Source organism: Suricata suricatta, chromosome 6 (assembly GCF_006229205.1).
Source record: "Suricata suricatta isolate VVHF042 chromosome 6, meerkat_22Aug2017_6uvM2_HiC, whole genome shotgun sequence".
Lineage (NCBI taxonomy): Eukaryota > Metazoa > Chordata > Mammalia > Carnivora > Herpestidae > Suricata > Suricata suricatta.
Genome location: NC_043705.1, coordinates 86,206,193 through 86,222,539, shown reverse-complemented (window position 1 = coordinate 86,222,539; position 16,347 = coordinate 86,206,193). Strand labels below are relative to the sequence as shown.

The following is a 16,347-nucleotide window of genomic DNA, read 5'->3' as shown; positions in this document are numbered from 1 at the left end:
GCTCTTACACTTTCGAGGTGGCTCTTTATATTGTCCCTTTTCTTCTATGTTGTTAGGAATATTATTTTTGGACGGGACAGGGAAAGTTAAATCTTCCTCAGTAGGCGCTGTTGCTTGTAGAGTTTTAGGCAATTTCTCTACCTCTAACTGGGGGTCCAAAGTTTCCTGTATGAAGTTACACAGTGAAAAGGCATCAAAGGGAACATTTGGTGGCCCCTTAAGCTTATAATATTATCTTATTTTATCTCCTACCTTATTCTAAATCTCTACATTAACAGTTCCTTCTTCTGGGAACCATGGACATCACTTCTGTACAAAACATTAAAAAAGTGTAAATTGCTGTGGTGATACCTTGACCTCCTTCTTTGAAAGCAGGTTATGAATAATGTCTATAAAGAGTCCTCTTTCTTTAGACTCCTTATGGCCCATAGCTTCTCAAGTTCTGACCTATCCACCACTCTAATACTGCCTATCTCTACAGGAGGATCTGCAGCACCTTATGGTGGAGTCCTAACTCTCCTGAAAAATCAAAGGAGAAAGGGAAAAGCTTACCTTCAGGTCCCTGTTCAGGTGCCAATTGCCAGAGTCTGGCTCCAGCAAGTTCAGGGGTCCTTGTAGGATGAACAGTGTCAGAGAAAGGGAGTGAGAGAGCCTTGAGTTTCTTTCTGATCACCAGGCAGGCATCTCTGCTCTGTCGGGTTTTGGGTCTTTATTTATAGGCTAAGTGATAACAGGACATCACCAGGAGGAACTTTTACAAAGAACAAATCTCTGTGATAGGATGCTTTGAAAAGTGTACAGACACAAGTTTTACAGAGGCATTCTGGAAAAACTATCCCAATTACAGTGAGCTAGTAAATTCTACAACAAAGAGGAAAACAGGATATTCTAAATGAAAATCAGATAACATATACATTTGTTTGAACTGGTAGTAAATCTCAACAGGATGTTCTCAGTGAAAAGTGGATAACATACACATTTGTTTATATCAATAATGCTAAGATTAAGTCATAGTTTGAGTGATATATAGACAGGCTAAGAGTCATCTCATTTGACTTCCAAGAGGAAGAATGTCTTTGTACTGGTAAGTAGATTGCTTGTGTCAACCCTTTGGCTTGATGCTGAGGGTGCAAATACCATAGGTGCCCTAAATGTGTCAGCCTTTATATACGGGCTTATGTTTTAGTTACTCTTACCCATCCTCATTATCCATCCTCATTACGATGTCAGTGTAAGGGAGGATATTTGTGGCTACAATTAGCAAAGGTATATGTAGCAACTTATGTCCAGTTCTTGTCTGTTTTTTATCTCTAAGTTAGGCTCTTCTTCTCCAGACCAGAGTTGATCGTAATTCTTGTGTTCTTAACCCCTGTGGGAGTCTAGCTCCAGCAGGTCCAGGGTTCCCTAAAGGATGGACAGTGTTGGCAGGAGTGAGTGATGAAAGAGCCACAAGTTTCTTTCTGATCAGCAGGCAGACATCTCTTCTCTGTCTGTTTTGGTGTCTTTTTTTTCTTTTTATTGGTCAAGCAATAACATGACATTAGTTCATCAAATCAAATAGATTTCTTTTTACAGTGGCCAATTCTTTGTGATAAGATGCTATAATCGTCAAAAGTGTACAGAAACAAGTTTTACAGAAGTATTTTTGTAGAACCATCCCATTTATTCTTGGCGTCAGTCCCCCAGATTAAGAAAGTAACAAACCTATCTTATTTTGTATGGGTTGGTCTTTTGCCAATAATTATGACTTTGTTTTTAGTTAGCAAGTTATAACCAAGCCATGTAATGTACCTACAGCGAGGTTGAGTAAATCTTATAACCAACAGTATAAAAGGACGTTTTTTAGTAAAAAACAGGATAACATACATATTATTTAAGTTAATGATGCTAAGATTAAAACATAGGTTAAGTTGTATATAGATAGGGTAGAAGTTATTTTTATTTATTTATTTATTTATTTATTTAGCTCGTAAACCACAAGAGAAAGATTGTTTGTTAACAAGTTGCTTGCCACCTGGTGGCTCAGTTGGTTGGGCAGCCAACTTCAGCTCAGGTCATGATCTTGTGGTTCGTGGGTTTGAGCCCTGCATCAGGCTCTGTGCTTATGGCTCAGAGCCTGGAGCCTGCTTCTGACCTGTGTCTCTCTCTCTGACCCTCCCCCACTCATGCTCTGTGTCTCTCTCTCTCTCAAAAATAAATTAAAAATATTTTTAAAAATTATAAAAACTTAGTTGCTTGAAAAAGCCCTTTCTTTGATGCAAGCACAATGGGGGCCCTATGTGTGTTGGTCTTGCACCTGGGTTTCAATTCCATCCTCATAACTGAAGTCAGTACAAAGGAGGATATTTGCAGAATGTGGACCTTGGGAAGGGACTATGTTCTGTCCTTGTTTTCTATTTCTTATCTCCAAATTGGGCTCCTTTTCTCCGGGCCAGATGTAAATGCAACTCTTGTGTTTTTAATCCCTTCATAGTCTATGTTTTGAATCTATAGGCACCTATTAGAAGAGTCTTTCAATGAACACCTGCAGTGCTCTGATCTAAGATCTCCTCTGTATGGGTAGGAATATGCTTCTCCTCATGAGGTGGGGAATATTGGTCTGATTTGGAACATCATGAAGCCTAATCAATAACAGCAGTCCCATTCCCAATATGAGCCAATAGTAGAAGGAGATACGAGTTTTGCTTCATGGCAGGAGCTGGGCAAACATCTGCCATTTCCTCATTATGACTGTGTCATCCAGTGAGGCCAATGCGGCTCCCAGCAAGCCCCCCTTATTATTTATGTCTTGGGTCTGCAAAGCTCATTAGAAGAGCCTTTTGGCAAACATCTACAGTGCTTTGATCTAAAATCTCTTATGCAGGGGCAGGAATATGCTTTTTCTTATGGGGTAACTGTGTGGGGAATATTGGTCTGATCTGGAACATTGTGAGGCCTAATCAATAAGAGCAGTCCCATTCCCAATATGAACCAATAATAGAAGGAGATACCAGTTTTGCTTCATGGCAGGAGCTGTGCAAACGTCTGCCATTTCCTCACTGTGACTGTGTCATCCAGCAAGGCTGATGTAGCTCCCAGCAGAAAGAGAAGAGGTTGAATTCAGAAAGTACCTTTCCTGGATTTAACATTTCCTCTGTGAACAGGTCTATGGCATGCAGAGCCCAGAGAGTCACCATGGGAGTGAGTAGATGGAAGGAAGAAAAAGCAAACATCATAAGCAAAGAGGACATCAGAGGCAAAACCAGAGTGTTGGATTGGTGGTGCCCATGAGGATGCCGGAGTGACTGCACACCAGCAGGGAGCAGAAGGCAGGGGAGAAGGAGAAGGGAGCCAGGAGCCTGAGAGGGATGAGAGGGATGAGAATGATGGTTTAGTAGACAGAAGAACGACAGTGAGGAAGGGTAGAGGACCATGGAGCACAGCTGTGTGAGGTCAGAGGACCAAGAGCATCACGTGAGGTTGAGGAATGGCAATCTAGAAGTCAGGGTAGCAGGAAGAAATGCTCAGTCCAGGTCTTCACCTGTGGAATGAATGTCTCAGAAACCGACGACTTTAGGAGAGAGCCCAGTTTCCACCAAGGAAGATGAAACAGAGATTCATGGAAGAGTTTGAGAGTGTGTGGGGGAGGTTATTTCCTCTGAAAAGAGGGTCTCAGAGGTTTCTAAGAAGGATTTGAGAAGGAGGAGAGCAGTGACAGTTGGCTTCTGGAGAGAAGAAGCCCAGCACAGAATGGGACAATGACAGTAACAGCAATGGCATTAGTAAGACAACAACATCTAACATCCACTCATCAGAATTCACTCAACAAGTGTTTATGGAGTACCTGTGTTCTAGACCCTGCTTTTATGGTGGTGCGGGAGGCAGATGGTGTGTTCTCTCTCATGACTTACCTTCTAAAAAGGGAGAAAGGCAATAAACAGACACACAAGTGTCTGTGTGTGTGTGCGTGTGTGTATGTGTGTGTCTGTGTGGGTTTCAGTAGAGATAAGTGCCATGAAGAAAAACAACACTAAAGCAAGGTGAAGATGTTAGAGAGTGAAGGAAACTGATGCTTTAGATATGAGAGGCTCTTCGGGGAAGGATTCACTGGGGAAGTGGAGTTTGAGCACAGATCTGAAGGCAGGGAGAGTTCCAACAGGCAAATACCAAGGGCAGTGGATCCCAGGCAGTGGACACTTAAAGTCTTTGAGGCAATAAGTGCTTGCCACGTTCAGGGAAGAGCACAGAAGCTGGTGTGGCTGGGGCACCGCACACCAGCCTCCGTGTAAAAAGCAGGACAGTGACCAAGGTAGTAGGAAATGGAAATGGGCAATGTTGGCTTTCTGAAAATAATCACCAGTCACCTGTTGATTCAACAAAGCTAAATTTACTCCTACCCAAAGAAGGAGGACCACTTCAACAGGGTCATAGTCATGCCTCAGATAGAGAGGGACAAAGTTAAGACATATATGAGAAGTTTGAAGTCTGGTTTGGGGCAAGTCTTTCAGTGAGGGATCATGGTTAGGACGAGCTGATGATCATGATGTAGCAGTTTCACATTGGATCCTGTAAGGATGCTTAAGGGTTTCAAGGCCGGGGATTCAGAATCTAAACTACTGGTTGATGCTCTTTGTTGGAGAGTTGATGGGTCTCTCAGCAAGTCTGTGAAATGAACAATACAGCTACTTGCCAACTTGTGCCCTCCAAAGCAAGAGTTTCCTGGACTAGTAAAATCGTGTTGATGAAGAAGTAGCAAATAGAGTCATATTAATGTAGATAGCAAGTGTGGATGTGCAGGTTGTTTTAGTTCTGAGAGATTACATAGGGCTTTGCAGACCATGGTAAGGACCCTGGGTTTTTGCTGGGAGTGATGGTGGGCATCAACCCCAAACTGGGGGACCACACCTACAACCATTGATTGAATTGATTCTGCAAGTTGGTGATTTAGTCCAGGCTTAGCTCTTTGTGTCTTCTGTTGGTTTGGCTGGGCTAATCGATGCATCCACGCACAGCAAGGCAGCTTGCTTCCAGGGGTTCACTGATGTCAGCTAGGCAGCAGGGGCAACTGGACTTCATGACATCTCATCCACTAGCATTCTTGGGCTTGTTCACAGAGAGTTCCCATTTCTAAGAACAGCCAAGCTAGAGCAAGTCTCCAGACATAGCACTTTCCAGGTCTCTCTCGCATCACATGTATACCGTCCCATTGGCCAAAGCTAGTGGACTGAAAAGCCAAGAGTCAGTCTACTCAAGGGAGGGTCCCTACTCAAGTGAAGGATTTACCCAACAGCATAGATACAGGGAAATGTGAACACATTTGAAGCCATTATTGTAACAAGCTATGGGGACAACTCTGCCTTTTGTGTGAAGAGACAGTAGAAGACCATGACATGAGGCAGGGACACTGTCCACACAGTAGGATTTAATAGGTTAGAGATCAGGGGAGACCATGGAAGTTTTCCCAGATAAAGGAGACTGATCTAGACCTCGAAGAACAATGAATATTAAGACAAAGGGTCTTGTGGAGTAAGGATTATTTCTGGGGACATGAGTATCATGATGCAAAACCTTGGGCATCAGTTTTCCCATCTATAGAATGGAGAAAAAAAAAAGAGTTGACCTAGATGGCCCCCTCTGAGCTTTATAATTCTATGATTATGTGATCCCTGGGGCCCAAAGGCAGGAACACTAGTTTTTAAACAACAGACATTGAGAGTTGAGAATCCAGGAGTAGCTTAGCCGGGGGGTTCTGGCCCATGAGGTTGCAGTACAGCTGCTGGCCGGATCCATGAACTTCTGAAGGCTTGACTGGGGCTGGAGGACCCACTCATTTTTTCACCATGGGGGCCACTCATGATGCGGTGGCCTGCTTTCCCCAGGGCAAGCGATGTGCCTGGAACGTGGATAGGAATGACCGTAAATCCGGGCTCAGCCCCGCCTCTCTCTCTAGCAGCATCGCTACATAGTAGCACAAGGCTAGAAATTGCCAAGCCATTTACAGTGCCTTTCCTCTGCCAGTCTGGCCTCTAAGATGCTCCAGGATCCTTTCACTGGTCTGAACTGCTGTCAGTGGGGCACTGTGATTTCACCAGGGAGTTGAATATAAAACTCTTTCTGGTTTCTGTCTTGATCCGTGTCTGGCCGGGGCATAGCTCACCCAAGATAATATGGTTAAAACGCACACACCATTCTCTAAATTGTGTGTTAGTTACGGTAATTGTGACTGCCATTGCCAATCAACCTTTGATCGCTGTGGCTTGATACAGAAGTAGTTTCTTTCTTCCCCAGGGTACCTGATTGGTGGGACCTCTCCATCACACGATGTTTCAGAGACCCAGGCTTTCTTCCATCCTGGGGCTCAGCCATGTCCCAGGGTTTTGCAATGCTCCAAAATGGCTTTTCTGGGCCAGGCTGGAAAGTAGCACGCTTCACACTTACTCACATCCTGTGTGCTCGGACTGAGTTAGACAGACACACCTAACTGCCAGGGGCCTAAGAAATGTAGTCTAGAAAGTGCCTATGATGAAAAGGGAAGAAGCTTTATGAACAACTATCTCCAAATGCATTAGCCCATTACATCATTTAATCTTCATAACTACCCCATGTGGTGGATACTTACCTCTATCCATATTTTATCATTAGGAAAACAGGATCAGAGTTTAAGGAATTTCCCCCAAAGACACACAACTTGTATAAAGGAAGCTTGTTGACTTCAAGTAGTCTGGCCATAGGTACTTCATTTTAATCTTTAAATTATATTGCTAAAAACCACTGACTGTGTTGAAATATGATTTTCCTTTTTGGAGAACCCAGCTTAAGTGTCAAGGTCACAGATACAAATTCTACTGCATCTTTGAAGCAGGAGCATAGCATCTCACAACATCCAGGAAAGCTATTCACATCTTCATCTAAACTTAATCAGTGAGAACTGTGCAGTGCACAATCCGGATGGCCTTACACAGCAGTCCTGCCTGTAAGTGCCAGATAGGCTCAGTAAACATTTCTTATATGTCTGCTATTTGCTAAGCACCAGGCTATATGCTTACATGTAAGGTATTGCAGGGACTCCCTAACTATGTGTTTGGTGAACTGGCTATGCCTTACACTGAGGTCACTGTCAATGGAATTTTGTGGTCAGCCACATCTGCCCCCGTGGAAGCAAAAGGCTTTGCTCTTTTGAAAACCTTGCTGTCGCTCGGGGCCTCACTGCATCCCCTTCAGTGCCCACATCTGCACTCTTGCCTCCACTACGGGCTGGAACAAAGAAATTTTCTCCGTCTCTCAGTCTAACGGAGCGTGCTGTGCACAAAAGAATTTGACAATGCCATATTGCCACGTTTCCCTCTTCTGTTTGGATAATTGCATTGTCAAGAATTACTTATCATACATTTAACACTTAATACCTATTTATTATGAGTTCATGTAACTGCTATTTAAAGAATAATCCGTGCTAACTCCCTTCTACCCCCATTTGATGCCACTCTGATTCTGTAATTGCTGGTTTCTGCGATATTATGCCACAAAACCTGAAAGCATAATTGGTTGTTTCATTCCAGACAATACGTTTTCAAGATGCTTAAAGCTTAACTGGCAGCTCTGAAAGTGGGAGCAAAGGCAGTGAGGCGAGCAAGCTAGCAGCGGGCCAGTCTGCAAGAGTAATTTATGCAGGAGCCATACGGGACTACAGAGGGTAAAATTGTTTTAAATAAATGAAAAGGAGGAGGAACACGAATCTTTTGTACAGACCCTTTGTTTTAAGTTTTCAGCTGTTGGCAGTGCTTTTTGCTGGAGTTAATCAGCACCACATAGAGGAAGAGTGTAGCGCAGTGATGTGAAAAATGAGCATCTCTCTCAGCAAAGAGTGGATTTCAGGGCTGAGGACTCCTTGTGGCTTTGGGGGTAGGGCCTTGGAGAAGTGGTGGAGTCCCCAGAAGAGGTGGGTCTCTGCAGGCTTGCCTTCGCTGGCCCTGTCCTTAGCACTCTGAAGTCTCTTTTCCTAAAGGTTCCTTTTTAAAAAGGAAATGTTGGAGCCTGATATGTGAGCTACCTCATAACTCACACAACCACTCCCTCCCTCCCTCTTTCCCTCCTTCTCTCCCTTCCTCCCCCTTCCTTCTTTCCCTCACCTCCCCCTTCCCTCCCTTCCCCTCCCTCCTTCCTCTCTCCCTCTCTCCTCTCCTCCTTCCTCCCTCCCCTCCCTCCCCTCCCTTCCCTTGTCCTTCCTTCCTTCCTTCCTTCCATTCACTGACACCACTCTATGCCAGTCCTCTAAGGCACTTATGGGGAGAGGAAAAAAAAAAACTATAGTAGAATAGGCTGAGACTCATGCCAGAGGGAGGCTGGACCCCAGCAAGACTCTGCCCCTAGATCCCCCAGTGCTGTGAAGCCCAGCTCAGGGACAGGGACGTACCCCAGCTGACCTCTGTCCCAGCACCTCTCTGACAGCGTCACATAAGAACCTCAGTCTTGCCGGCTCGGGCAGCCCTGGGCAGAATCCGGTTCAGCTGGGTTTCAGAGCTCCATGACCTACTTCATTCCCCTGGGGAGGTGTCATGATTATTTGGGGGATGCGTGTTTACTCTGTTGAACAATAAATTGCTAAATCAGAAATTACATGTTGACCTTCTGTGCCAGGTGGTGACAGATGCTAAGAAGGGCACGAAAGGCAGCCAGCATCCTATTCCGCTGGAGTTTATGTCCTGAATACAGAGAAAAAGTATGTGCACCTTAGTTTTGTCCTTTTTAAAATGGCTTCTCCCTCAGTGAGGAATTAAAAAAGAGAATGCATATAGAATAAAAGCATAGGGGTGCCTGGGTGGCTCAGTCTATTAAGCATCTGACTTGGGCTCAGGTCATGATCTCGCAGTTTGTGGGTTCCAGCCCCGTGTCCACCTCTGTGCTGACAGCTCAGAGCCTGGAGCCTGCTTCGGGTTCTGTGTCTCCCTCTCTCTCTCTGCCTTTTCCCCGCCCATGTTCTGTCTCTCTGTCTCTCAAAAATACATAATCTTTAAAGTGCAAAGCATAATGCCTTACAAACCGAGAAGGAACAATAAATACCTGCTCTTATTATTATTCTTGTTCAGCTGAGAATATAGGAACCAAACTTGGGAAAACCACAGGAATCAGCACAGGATTACAGAGGATGAGTGATCCCTGCCTTTATATTTGCCAAGGCTTCATGTGTGAGATCACATCACACACAGACAAAAGCAGCTCCCAAGGGCGAGCTGGAAGCAGGCTTGGTGGTCACTGCAGGTTTGGAGATAGAGAAGCTGAAAGGGCTAGAACAGGCTGCAAAGGATTTCAGGAAAAGATGCTCAAACCGGGCAGGGCCAGGGAGACAGTTTGGGGATGCAGCTACAGATATTATGCCAAAACTGGGATTTCCTTTTTCCTTTTCCCCGGAGAAGCCATACAGGATAAGAGTAGAATTTTAAGCAGTTCAGTGGAACTGGAAGATTTTTTTTTCTTTGTGTGTGTGTTTTTTTAAACCTTCCATCTTAAAACAAATGAAGCAGATATACAAAAACAAAAATTCGAAGTTAAAAGCTAAAAGAGCCAAGGAAGAAAAGGGAGTGAAAAGATGGCATCTAAAACCCTAATTTTTCTTTGAGTGTAAAGGATAACTCTGAGTTCCCTGGCAGCCAAGGAGAAGAGGGAAATATAGTGGGTTATAGAGGTCTTATTGTCTAGTAGCAGGAAGGGTCCAGCTGCACGCTTTGAGGTAACGAGGGGGTGGAGACAGAGACCAGAACACTAGCAACTTTATGAGGTTTCACACAGGAGCACATCTCAGGCATTGTGAACTGTGAAATGAGTAAGAGCATGAAAAGAGAGAGGTCAGGCTAAGGAATCATGTTCCTGAGAGGCAGAGTGAGTGGTAAACCAGCCAGCAAATCAAGCAAAGGACAGAGAGCTAAGAAGGCCTCTGTGGGATGTGCTGCTGTGGGACCAGACCCCACGGAGCCCTGATAGACGGGCAGCGGTGGGTCCATGTAGTTTCAGCAGAGACCGGGGAGTGAGGCTGAGCATGAGGGCTTGTCTAGCAAATGCCCTTTTCTGCATGGGTGTCCTCTGGACCCTACTGATGGTGACGGGCTGGTTCTTAAAGAGGCCGGACGCCAATGAAGAGGAGACTTTTTATACAGCAGGGAAATAGCTTTTTCTGACCCCGAACTCTGGGAAGAATTTTTCAGGAGGACCTTTATATAAAAAATAACAAGTACCACTAGGTATTTATCCAAAGGACACAGGTGTGCTGTTTCAAAGGGGCACATGCACCCCCAGGTTTATAGCAACACTATCAACAATGGCCAAAGTATGGAGAGAAGCCAAATGTTCATCGATGGATGAATAGGTAAAGAAGATGTGCTAAATATACACCAAAAGTATTACTCAACAATCAAAATGAATGAAATCTTGTCATCTGTAACAACGTGGATGGTACTAGAGGATATTGTGCTAAACAAAATCAGTAAGTTAGATTAAGACAAATATTACATGACTTCACTCATATGAGGAATTAAAGATACAAAACGGATGAACATAAGGGAAGGGAAGCAGAAAGAATATAAAAACAGGGAGGACAAAAACATAAGAGACTCTTAAATATGGAGAAAAACAGAGGGTTGCTGGAGGGGTTATGGGAAGAGGGGAAGGGCTAAACGGGGAAGGGGCACTAAGGAATCTACTCTTGAAATCACTGTTGCACTATATGCCAACTAACTTGGATGGAAATTTAAGAAAGAAGGAAGGAAGGAAGGAAGGAACGAAGGAAGGAAGGAAGGAAGGAAGGAAGGAAGGAAGGAAGGAAGGAAGGAAGGAAGGAAAGGAAGGAAGGAAGGAAAGGAAGGAAGGAAGGAAGGAAGGAAGGAAGGAAGGAAGGAAGGAAGAAAGAGAGAGAGAGAGAGAGAAAAAAAGAAAGAAAGAAAGAAAGAAAGAAAGAAAGAAAGAAAGAAAGAAAGAAAGAAAGGAAGGAAGGAAGAAAGAAAGAAAATAAATACCAAGAGAGTGAACCCCCCAAAAAAACCAAGTGCCAAAATGGATCATAATATTTTTTCTTTCTTTCTTTCTTTCTTTCTTTCTTTCTTTCTTTCTTTCTTTCTTTCTTTCTTTCTTTCTTTCTTTTTCTTTCTTTCACACATCCATTCATTCAAATACCATTTATTATGCAGCTTCTCACTGAGTTCAGTCTAGCCATGGCAGTTTTTCCAGAACCTTTTGGCGAGAACCTCAGTTTGCTGCTGTGTCGCCATTTTCCTGTGGAGGTAATGGGTTGGGGTGATGGCCACCACATCAGAGCACCCCAGCTTCCTTCCCACCACCCCCACCCTCCCTGTACTGCTATACAGAGAATGGACTACTCAGAGATCGGATGGGGTCACGTTCCTCCACTTTCAGGATGAGCAATTTCATTCAGTCAGCTTCTTCTGGGTATTTAGAGGACGTTGGATACTAAGTGAAGATGGCGAGCCCCTACCTTTCAGGAGGTTACAGAATCATGGAAAGGACCAGAGGAATAAACGCCTAAGTTCAGTCTCCATAAAGCTGATGCTAGTAAGCTCAACGGAAACCCAAGGAGAGCCCTGCCCCGTGTGACTGGTTGCGTGCACACGCATGTCTGTTACTCACCGGGACTCGGGCCAGGGGGGCGGCAACTGTCATGTGTGTGGTGACGGTAATGCCGGCCACCATGTGTTAGCCACTCGACTCTATCGGGGGCTGTGCTGAGGGCTCACATATATGGTTCCATTTTTATATCAACTCTGTGTGACAGAACTGTCGTTGCCGGCACTTGAAGGATCTGAGGCATAGAGAGATTAAGAATCCTGCCCCAGCTTTCACGGCTGGCCCGCGGCAGTGATGGCGTGCTCAGCCACTTCAACCTGGTTCCAGGGCCTGGGTGCCATCCACCATGGAATGCTGCTTCCCACCACAGCACGTGATAATGATGGTGACTATCACGATGACAGTGGTGATGAGGATGATGATGATATGAGAAAAATAACGCTAAGGTAAAAACCGAGATACCTGTGTCAGATCCTCTCAGCTGTCACTTGTGACCATGTTAGGGAAAGTCTGGCTGTTAGAAAAATGCCCTGGCAAATGTCAAGGCTTGGACGTGAGGTCCTGGGGGGCCGGCTGCTGTGGAGAGTAGAGGCGAGGAGATGACTTTACTTGCTATTTTGCAGAGAAAGGAAGTGTATGGAACTGCAGCTATGAGAAGACAGAAAAAGGGTCAGCAAGGTCAGAGGTGGCTGGGGGTGAAGGAGGGGGCAGCAAAATCTCCAGATGGGGAAGGGGCAGGGTGGCCGGAGGACATTTTGGGAACAGTGACACCAAGGCCATTTGAACACGTTTCTTAGACTCTCTCCCCTTCTTCCCCAGGTTTGAAGTTTATTGTGCTCCAGAATGTGAGGACAGCTTTCTGGTGGCATTTAAAGGAAGTCAGTGTGTTTTACGTCTGGGTCCTGAGGCCTGGGCGTAGCAGCTACACGTGAGGGAGTGGGGGCATACGTGCAGAGGGGGCCACCAGGACAGATGACCCAGAAATCCAGAGGGCCTGGGGTTCCCCTGACTGTGGAATAGGGAAGGGTGCTGGGATTCAGAGCAATTGAACTTTGATCAGAAGGAGAGAGAGGCTTTTGCAGATACTTGTGTGTGTGTGTGTGTGTGTGTGTGTGTGTAGAGAGAGAGAGAGAGAGAGAGAGAGAGAGAGAGAGAAAGAGAGAGGAAAAAAATCCCACTCACTCACAGTTGGTTCTCCCACTGAGCAACCTGCTTAGAGATTGGGGAGCACATCTGGCCTTTAGACCAGAGGGAAGCGAGACTCAAGGTCCCCCAGAAACCCTGAGAAAGAAGTTTCCATGTTTTCCTTCTCACGTGCCCCCTGTGTCCACTAGCTTTCCCAGGGGCGGGAACAGCTGGAGCTGGACCCTCACCTCCAGGCTGCTGACATCCAGGGCAGGGTGATCCGTGGAGGATTTCTATCCTGGGAAGACACAGTCTGTAAACTGCATGAAGATTGAGAACCAAAGGCATTTTGAGACTTCCCTCACCTTTGAATGCAACCCAGGACAGCTCAGGCAGCAGCTCTGAGTCTCCAGTTCACGTAATATGCCTGGTGGGGAAAAAGAGATCCTTGGACCACCTGAAATGAGACGTAAAAGAATACCAGAGCAAAGTTAGTCATGTCTCCCATGTCCACAAGGAGTCAGCTTTGAAGCACATCAAAGAGAGAAAAATTATGACCGATGGCTTTCTTTTCCACCTTCTCTGGAAAACGTTTGCTGCAGACCTCCGAGCAAGTGGATTTATTAGAGCCAGGACTGTCACTTGCCAGGTGAATTTTGACTCAGAGAGATGTGCACAAAATAACGTTTTTAGTGGTTCCCACACGTCCAAGTGGTTCTTTCTTCTGGAAATTTCATGTATGTGCACCATGGGAAGACAGGGCAGCTTGCTCGCATTTCTATCACCTGCAGGCATTTGTGTCCTCTGCACCCCCTTCATGCTCTCTCAGGAGGCTTCGACATCTGGGGACACCCACCCACAAAGGGGTCCTGCCCTGGTTAACCTTCTGAGTTCTTCAATCCACGAAGACCTAGCTAGCTGGTAATGAGATCCCCTTGAAGAACACTCTTCTGTTGAAAGCAACTGTCAACCATGTGCTTACAAGACTAGGTGCTAAGTACTAACGTGACAAGTCCAGGAAGTGCATTGAGTTTATCTACTCAAACACCACTCTGACTGAAGTATAATCTCTGGGGGTGGGGAGCAGAGAAGTGAAGTCACTTGTTCCAGTCTTGAGGACAGGGTTCCAGGCTCACAGCTGCCTCTCCAGAACTTGGGACTGCCAGACTGTGTTCCTCTGAAAAAGTATTTCATTTGGACGGGTCTGAAAAATCATCTGGTTGCAGAAGTACACCTGGCAAATATTAAAATCTATTATTGGCCATTAACTAACCATGGGCACTGTTGTTTGGTTCTTTGGTTCTTTAGAGATGTATCTCGATAAACCACTTCCACCTTGCTCCCCTCCCACCACCCCTTCTTTTCTACTTTTCTTTCTGCCTCTCACTCCCTTTCTCATTCTCACTGATAAAATAACAGTGTCTAAACATCAGGGATCCCTGTTTATTTCATCGAGTGGAGATTGGTGGATGTCACTCAGGAAGGACAGCAACGCCCTCACCAACGCCCCTCTGGCCGAGGTGCCAGGTTTGCTGTGCACCAATGGGCGTGGGCTCCCTGAACCATGAACTGCTGATTAATTTGTGAGTGTCTTCATTTGAGAATGTGAAAAGGCTCTGTGTGTTCATCAGGAAGCCTGCGATTGGCAGCGCCACATTGTACGGCACAGGTGCTGTATGTAATAATGAGAGAGATTATGGCCAAGTTCTTCGTGTTCCACCTGGTCCTCCTGTCTCTGAGTGTTGTGTTTCTGGTCCGGCCTATGGGGCCATGTGGTCCAACTGGGTCTGGGGCTGTCTTGCCATTTTGTGCCCCTCGACTGATTTTTGCAGGTTGAAATGGAAAACCGGGTCCAACGTCCACAGAACGATGCACAGAAGGCATGGCTGAAACCATCATCAAGTCAGTGACCCTGCTTGCAGATTCTCACTGAGCAGGGACAGTTTCCCATCTCTGCTCTCCCCATCCTTGTGGACCTGAAGGCCAATCTGTTCGGTGGCACGTGGTGATCAGCTGGTGGCTGGTAAGAAAACTGTTGTCTGTTAATATAGCTGTCAAAATATTGCTAAAAATAGTGCAAGTTCTCCTTCGTGTCGTTTCAGAGCGTTTGGTTGCTAAAAAGCTTGTAATTAACACCTGAGACAGGGTGAAATGGCTTTTCTTGCACCATATGCATCTCTGGGCTTAAATGGAGAGAACACTTCTGAATGTGGCTTGCTTCCATTTGCTGAGGAGGCATTTGGTATTTGTGCGGGAGGGAGAAATCTCCTAAATCCACCTGCAGCTATGAGATTCTATCAGCACCCCTTTACGGGCATGCCTATGAGGTGCAGAGCACTGTGTTCACCCCTGGGGACAGCTGCCTCCTCCTGGCAAGGCTGATGGGCATAATGGGTGGGATTGAGTCCTATACATACTCCTTGAGAGGTTTTTCATGTATTAACTTATGGAATTTCCACAGCTAGATCTTAAGAGGCTAGGCACCTTGGTCACTTAGATAGTAAATAGCAAAGCTAGAATACAAACTCAGTTTGTCTGCCCCCAGAACCTGATTTCTTCATCATGATACTATATGTGTCATCATACGACATTATAAATGCTTGAACAGAGAAATGTACACAGGTCTGTGGAACCTCTGGGAGAGGTGACCTGGAGTCTCCTAATATTCTCCCTATGCCGTCTGGAGATTTTTGATCAGACAGAACTACTGGTCAAAAAATAAAATAAAAAAACAAGTACTGCTGGGAGCTGCATAGGCCTTGCTGTATGACACAGTCACAGCGAGGAAATGGCAGACGTTTGCACCACTCCTGCCATGAAGCAAAACTGGTATCTCCTTCTATTATTGGCTCATATTGGGAATGGGACCACTGTTATTGATTAGACCTCACAATGTTCCAAATCAGACCTATATTCCCCATACAGTTACCCCATAAGGAAAAGCATATTTCTGCCCCTGCATAAGGGGTTTTAGATCAAAGCTCTGCAGATGTTTGCCAAGAGTCTCTTCATGAGCCTTGCAGACCCCAAACATAAAGAGGGCTAAGAACACAAGAGTTATGATTACCTCTGGTCCAGAGAAGAAGTGTCCAACTTAGAGATAGGAAAAAGACAAGGACTGAACATAAGTTGCTACATATACCTTTGCTAATTGGAGCCACAAATACCTCCCCTTGTACTCACTTCAGTTATGAGGATGGATAAAAAATTAAAAACCCCGGTGCAAGGCCAACACACATAGGGCCCCTGTTATGCTTACATCAAGAAAGGGCTTTCTCTAGCAACTTGTTAACAAACATTTTTTCTCTTATGGTTAATGAGCTAGATAAAATAACTCCCAGCCTATCTATATACAAATTAACCTATGTTTTAATTTTAGCGTGACTAACTTAAATAATATGTATAGTATCCTGTTTTCTACTAAAAACATCCTGTTCTCTTGGTTATAAAATTTACTTAAATTTTACTTACTTTACTTACTGTAAATGCATTACATGACTTGGTTATAACTTGTTAATTAAAAACAAAGTCATAATTATTGGCCAAAAACCAACTCGTACAAAATAAGATAGGTTTGTTACTTTCTTAATCTTAGGGACTGATGCCAAGAATAAATTGGGATGGTTCTACAAAAATACTTCTGTAAAACTTGTTCCTGTACATTTTTAATGATTA

The 16,347-nt window shown here is 45.0% G+C and overlaps 1 long non-coding RNA gene across 1 annotated transcript; it reads right to left on the bottom strand.

Annotated features, from left to right (window-relative positions):
- Positions 1–7,752: 7,752 nt before the first annotated feature.
- Positions 7,753–11,556, bottom strand: LOC115294843. Its single transcript, XR_003910179.1, has 3 exons — positions 11,459–11,556; positions 11,140–11,238; positions 7,753–7,985 (listed from the first exon to the last, which is right to left on the bottom strand). It is a non-coding gene; the product is annotated as an uncharacterized LOC115294843 (long non-coding RNA).
- Positions 11,557–16,347: the final 4,791 nt, after the last annotated feature.